At 39.9% G+C, this 6861-nt stretch overlaps 1 non-coding gene across 1 annotated transcript; it reads left to right on the forward strand.

Annotated features, from left to right (window-relative positions):
- Positions 1-5707: 5707 nt before the first annotated feature.
- Positions 5708-5789, forward strand: TRNAS-UGA (transfer RNA serine (anticodon UGA)). Its single transcript has one exon. It is a non-coding gene; the product is annotated as a tRNA-Ser (tRNA).
- Positions 5790-6861: the final 1072 nt, after the last annotated feature.

Here is a 6861-nt window from a genome sequence, read left to right on the forward strand (position 1 = left end):
TGTGTAATGACAATGAGAAAAATAGCCTGTGAAACTCAGCAAAATCACATTTTTTTTTAATTACAACTATTAAATAGACTCCCTATACATTGTTTTTATGGGGGGAAGAATATGTCCAACTGGAAAAATATGGTGAAATGAAAAAATGCAAATAAAAGTCTTGTATTTAAAGATTTGTATCATACAAATGGGAACAACTGTTTGAAGTAAACCAGGGTCTCCATACCTACACAGGGATCTCTGCTCAGAACAGGGACAAAAGACAAACAATACAGAATTTCTAAATGGTGGTTACTCTTGGTGATAAATATATCACTTTTTTATTATAGCATTGTGGATGCATTGTGAAAGCCAGGTCTAATAATCCTGTATTTTTGGCATATACTGTAGCATTTTCACATGATATTTAGCATCCTTAGATTGGAAAGCATATCCAGCTACTGCCAATGTTAGAGACATTTCCTTATCCACTTACCCTATTTCTGTTTTCATTAAAATGTAGGAAATGTATAAAACAATTGCAAGTAGAAACACCGAGTATGGGAAGTAACAAAAGTGTTTTAAGTAACAAAAGTGCTAAAAAAGTGCTAAAAGTGTCTAAAAATGCTGCCATTCCCCAAACAGTAACTAATGTCTCCATCTCAATAAATAAAGGTAAGGGACTTTATCTTTTCTATTATCCAGATAAACATCTGCAATAGCCATTAAATAGTCTTCTAAGACAGCAGGATTGCATTCAACCTTTCAGATGTCACTGCATGATTACTAGATCCAATTGTGCCACTGCTTAAGCACTTGGGAAGTTCTCTTGCATCTTTAATACCAGAAATAGCATTCCAGTCATTAGTAATAGATCCTGATGCTGTAAAAGTGGAGCAAGCAAGTGAAGCAGGTGGAGTACTTCACAAGCCAGCAATCCCTTTAGTACAGAATTTTATTGTGCGTCTGTCAGGATGTTCTCAACGAAACAGAAGTAAAGTGGAGCACCATTGTGCTAGCCTCAAAAAGACAGGAGCCACAAAACTGGGAAACACAATGGTAAGTCAGGGGAAGGGACTGACTGTGCCCACTAACAAGCAGTGAAGAGGAGAACAGTTCAGGGTTCTGAGCTAAGAAAGGAAGGGGTAAACACACCCACGTCACAAAAGAACTGCCCGAGCCCTTTTTTAGACAAATTGAGTCAGAAAGCATAATATGATGAAATGCAAACTCCTTGAAGCTTGACAACTCTGCTGACTCCTTAATTAGGGAGAATTCTCATCAAGCATGCATAAAATCCTACTAAATTAATATCTGTTTCACAGGCAAGTTTAACATCAGTCTTATACCATCTATCATTCATAAGAGAGATGGAAACAGCAAATGATCCTTAAAGGGCTTTTCATTGATACCAGAAATGCTGTAAGAACTCCTGAAGTTATTTAATGCTGAAGAATACATTTGCATACTGATTATCACTTACTTTTTTTTTTTTTTTCTAGGGGTTGGTTGAATTGTCCATACTCCTATAAAAGATTTGGCAGCATCTGTCCTCTTTACTTACAGACATCAAAGACACGAAAAAAATACAGGCAAACCTATCCTTGTACCATTATTTTACGTAACAGTCCTAAACCAGATTTTTCTCTCACCATTATCTATTCCAGTGTTCAGCTCTTGCTAGGTTTAAGTGAATAGGAAATAAAACTTTTAAGATTCCTTTGGGAGATAAATTTACTTTCCAAAATACACTTATCCATTGGGAAATGTTCTCTGTTATGTTCACTTTTGACCAGTTAAATCTTCATTAAAAGCCCATGAGATATGCCAAAGCTTTTTTTACTGTTTACTTCACATTTAGTACTGCCATGAAGAAAAATTCTAAGCATTGATGTTTTTCATTTAGTTTGCACTTCCAAAGCCATTTTAATTGCATTTTCAGTTTATGAAAACTTCCTAAATACCACACTCCTTCCTGAAGGCTGTCAGCTGTAATTCTTCTTTCCATTTAAAAACAGGTGTCATAGGTTAAAAAATTCTAAAATTCCTGAACAATACGTTCATATAGTTATATGCATTAATTCTGATAATTATCTGATTCTTTGGCAATATCATTGTATGCAAATTACCAATATAGATACATTAACATTGCTAGCTTTAGTGTGTGCCCTACTAAATGCTTTAATTAGGCTATTACTCTCATATCTAGTCATCTTCATGGCTGCTCAATGGCTATGGAAAAGTGTTTATGAATAATTGCTCATACTGTTCTGGAATAGGTGAGCTTACCTGCCCAGTGAGGGCAAGGACCTCTGATGTCTGTGAGATGACCTGAGCAGCTGGCTGAGGCATCTAAAAGCAAAGTGCCTGCTCTATCCTGCTCTAACTGCCCCAAACCAGTTTTCTTCTGCTCTCCATCCTCCTATGTTGCCTCTGCATCTTAAAGGTAGCCAGTAATATTCGACTTTAAAGTCTTTAAAATCAGGTGATATTTAGCAGGTAGCGTGCTTTAGTAATTAAACATCTGCACAGGCTCTCCAGCACGTGGCAACAAACCTGATTATATTTTAGGAATTTGTTTCAGTTTTACTTCAGGCTTGTATCTCAAGATTTTAATTACTTTTTTAGATATTGTTGAGCTTCCCTGTCTCAGTATCTAGGACTTAACACTGCCATGCTATTTCAGTTGAGGCTTTCTTCAGAATATTTGCAGTGGTTCGTACTGTACTGACTTGGGAACACAAAAGCTTCAGAGCGAAGTGCTAGAATTCAAATAGCTGTGTATATGCTGTCAGTCTTCCCGAATCCCTTTTTGATGACTGCTCATCTTACAAGATTATAGCATGAAAGCCAATGTGCTCCTTCTGCACGTGGTACACGCAACACATCCTCTCTACTCTTTCACTTGCAGCTTGCACAAAGGACACTGGAGGTCAGTCTATGCTCAAGTAACAACTTCCTCTGAAGAGACAGACATCGAGTTTTTCTAGATTCAATTTAATGTAGTTGATTAAACATAACACTTTGTGTGTCATTTGCACAACTCAACCAACTCTCATCTTTTATTATGTTCTGTTGAAATTGCACGTTAAACTCTAGCCCTGGTTTTGGGTGGAAAACAAAAGAAAGGCAACTCTTACTTAAAAGAAAAAATAAGTTTCTTATTGGTCCTGCTAGGAAATAGAGGCTTCTAAATTCAAAATATAAAAGTTAGACATTACAATTTGTGAGACAAACTTAAAACTGAATCTATTTCCAGGTTTCAAGGGCTCAGGATAGTGCAGGTATGTTTTAGATGTCCCTTTACAAGTCTGTATTCAATACAACCTGCCAGAAGCCAGCAGGCCTGGGCTAGTGAGGCTGCAGGGTTTTCACCATCCAAGGCAAGCCTGACAGAGAGGAACTCGTGTTCCTCAAGCTTCACCCTCAGACCTCAGTGGCCTAAGAAATGCATTGGCTTTTCCTACATAGTTGTCAGCTACCCAAGGGTTTCCAGGTGGTCAGTTTGTAAGCAGTCCATGTGTCTTTGTGTCAGTGCACAACACTGTGCTCAAGTATTCAGTGCTCCAAAGGCTCATTCGTGACTGATAACCTTGGCTTTGGCATCTAAAAAGTATGGTTTAAAGAAGCAGCTCGGATTTGCTAGTAGCCAGTAGGGACATTTCCACTGACTCTAAAGGCTGAGTATAGTCTGAGCTCTGTATTCAGTCAATGCCTATAACCACCCCTCACTTTTTTCAACTAAGTTAGTTCTTTTTGTTACTGCAACCACACTGTAATTTATTTTTGCTGTGTCTTGTTTGGGTTTTCTGCATTTTGCGTGGCTTCAGAATAAAACTGTCCTTCCAGCATATTTTTCAGTAGATTTAAAACATGTCTCAACAAGGACATCAAATACCAACTCCAAAACATGGTTCTGAAATTTCGTGTTGATGCCAATTAACTTCATTCCTGCAACACAGCATTTGTACTATTATAATTTGGGGCAGCTATTACAACAGAAGTCAAATAGCATGAGACCTCCAGTGATGTGAATATTTGCATAGTACAGACATTAATGATAATCACTTACTAGATTTTGCTTGCTAGCAAACCCACATGAACAGCTGTGGTTCTGTCTCTTCAGGAACCTTACTTGAAGGAATCTTACCCAGTCTGAACTTTGATGTGCTGTTAGAATTTGGTTTCCTTTGGCTTTGAATAGTAAAAATGTTCTTGCATTTCGTAATATCTTCCCGAAACAAATGACTTATACGGATTTCAAGTAGTTTATTTTCTGCAAATAAAATACATCTGCCACAGATGCAGTAGTGTAGAAGCAAACAGCTCTGCCCCTTGTCCTCAAATCCATGTGAAAAACCAAAATAAAACAAAAAAGCTCTTTGTACTAGAAGACCCAACAAGTCCTTTCAGGCATTTACAACTGAGAAATCCTTGTTTCTCCACCAGCAAACATGATCTCTGACTGTTTCCACTTCTGTTCTTAAAGAAGTTCCCCTTGGATATAATGTGGTATACTGGAGACAATACTTTTCCTCATCTTGCTTATCACACATTTACAATTTACATAATCATACAAATTTGGCATAATTATGTTATTTGTCTTCATGTATTTAAAACCAATTACACTATGGGATAAAGACACCACCTTATGAGAGCCTTACCCAAACATACAAAGCTACATGGACATCATCTGAACTGTCCAAAATCACTTTGGTTATAAGCACATTAGACAGCCAGGAACTTAAACTAAGATGATTACAATGCTATACTACTGAGCTGGATAGGGGGTTACAAACTAGGACAATGAGTACCATTTTGTGTGTTTTGAAAGCGTTTCTCATTATATAAAACACAGCAAACAGCACAACCATAAACTCTAAATGAGGTTTGATATTACTTTAGTATCCACAACAGGAAAAGACAGGAGAGAAAGAACCAATATACACGTAATAACAGTGGCATCAAACCCTGTGCAGTTAAGTGTAAGGGAAAAGAAATCACTGACATGTTGTATCAATTTTTTTGTATCAATCCAGCCTTTTACTGCCCACTTCAGAGGGATGATGAAAGGTCTGTTAGTACAACAGGCCTGCATGCAGCTAAGGGACCATCCCCGTTTCTCCAAGTGGTCCACATTGTTGTTCTTATTTCCCACTGATGCCATAGCTGCCTGTCAGTGACCACAAACTCACCTCTCAGCTGCTAATGAGCAGCTCAAGGTAAGGATTCAAACCTTTTTAAAATCTGCATTCATGTAAACAGTAAAGAGAATTCAATAAATACTGAAATGCAACAAAATAACCGACTTATTTTAAAACTCTAGAAACACCCTGTGCTAATGTCTGTCTCTCCTCTGTGTTCCCCAGTTCAGGGTCCAAAAGGCTAATTTCATAAGCCTGTTTTAAGATCTTCTCAATCCAGCAGTATTTTTGGTACTAAGGAAGGTTAAAGAATTATTAAGAGCGTTTCTTGATCAATAGGGGAAGGGAATCATCACCCCTGCAGCCATCAAAAAACCCAACAAAACCAAGCGTTAACAAAAGCTGTGACTACAGGAGGGAAAACAGGATGAAATTCCTAGTGTAAACAGACCCCGCAAGAAGGGTGAGAAGGACAATGACTGGTTTTGCGCGTGGCAGGGCACGGATCGAGGCAGGGGCGGGTTGTCCCGGCTGCGGGGCGGGGCAATGGGTAAGGGCTGCGCGCGGAGGAGGCGCTACCAGCAGCAGCGATGGCCGAGTGGTTAAGGCGTTGGACTTGAAATCCAATGGGGTCTCCCCGCGCAGGTTCGAACCCTGCTCGCTGCGGCCCGTGGGGGTTCACTTTTTTTATTCCCCTCCTCGTCTCCTTTTATGCTTACAACGCGTTGTTTTTACTCCTTGTCTTCTCGCGCTGCTAAGCGTGGCTCAGCAGCAGGAACTAGACACTAACCTATTGTGAGTCGCTACGCCCTGCCTGCAGCACCTCTGCTTCTGTCAAGGAATATAATCGTGCCAAAGCAGCAACAGGTCCCAGAGCAAGTTTCCAGCACTGCGATGAACAGCACTCGGCAGGGGTGGGAGAAGGGCACGCTGGGATCAGTATTCTCTCCACAGCTCACCTTGTAGGCCCTCTGTAGACACCGTCCAAATGCAAAGCTCAGGGTGAATCCCATGCTTACACACAGTGCCCTGATCTGCCCTAAGAGCACGTTCAGCCCCCATGTCCTGCAGCTGGTACAACAAATAAAATAGTCAGCAGTAAGCTACTCTATAATGAATTCATTTTTTCCATCAAACCTTCCTTTTCACAAAGGAAGCTGAGTCTGATTGCTCATAGACCTTCAGTGAGAGAGTCCTAGATCATCTTCTCCTGTCCTTTATGGCCTCTGCACTGCCACAGACCTAGCACATACACTCGCATGGTCTGACAGTGGGGGGAAACACCTGCAGCAGTTATTATGCAGCTAACAACCAGGAAAAACAGAAGCCCACGGCACTTTCTCCTGCATGCACACACACACATCACCTCTTTCTGGCTGGCTTAAACTGACCTTTCACCACTCAGACGTGTCAATCGCTTCCTATGTGTGACCCCAGCATTAATTAATTAATTAAGAGCTGAAAGTTTGCAAAACTAGGTAAAAGAAGGCTGGAAATCAGAAAAAAAAAGCCATTTCCAGAGGTCAAAATAGGCTAGAATAGGAACAGCCTTTTTTTCACTCCTGTCTTTAAGAGACCAACACTCCAACACAAACACACATGCAAACCCATTCTTTCCAGCATCATGTTTTGTTAGTGCAACTTGATTTAAACAGAAAATGGAGGCAGGGGAAGAAGAGGGGATGTTGAAATATCCCTGCTCAGAACAAAATAAAGAGGGAACAAACAATTGTTTAAG

The sequence above is a fragment of the Apus apus genome, chromosome 4 (genome assembly GCF_020740795.1).
Source record: "Apus apus isolate bApuApu2 chromosome 4, bApuApu2.pri.cur, whole genome shotgun sequence".
Taxonomy (NCBI): Eukaryota; Metazoa; Chordata; class Aves; order Apodiformes; family Apodidae; genus Apus; species Apus apus.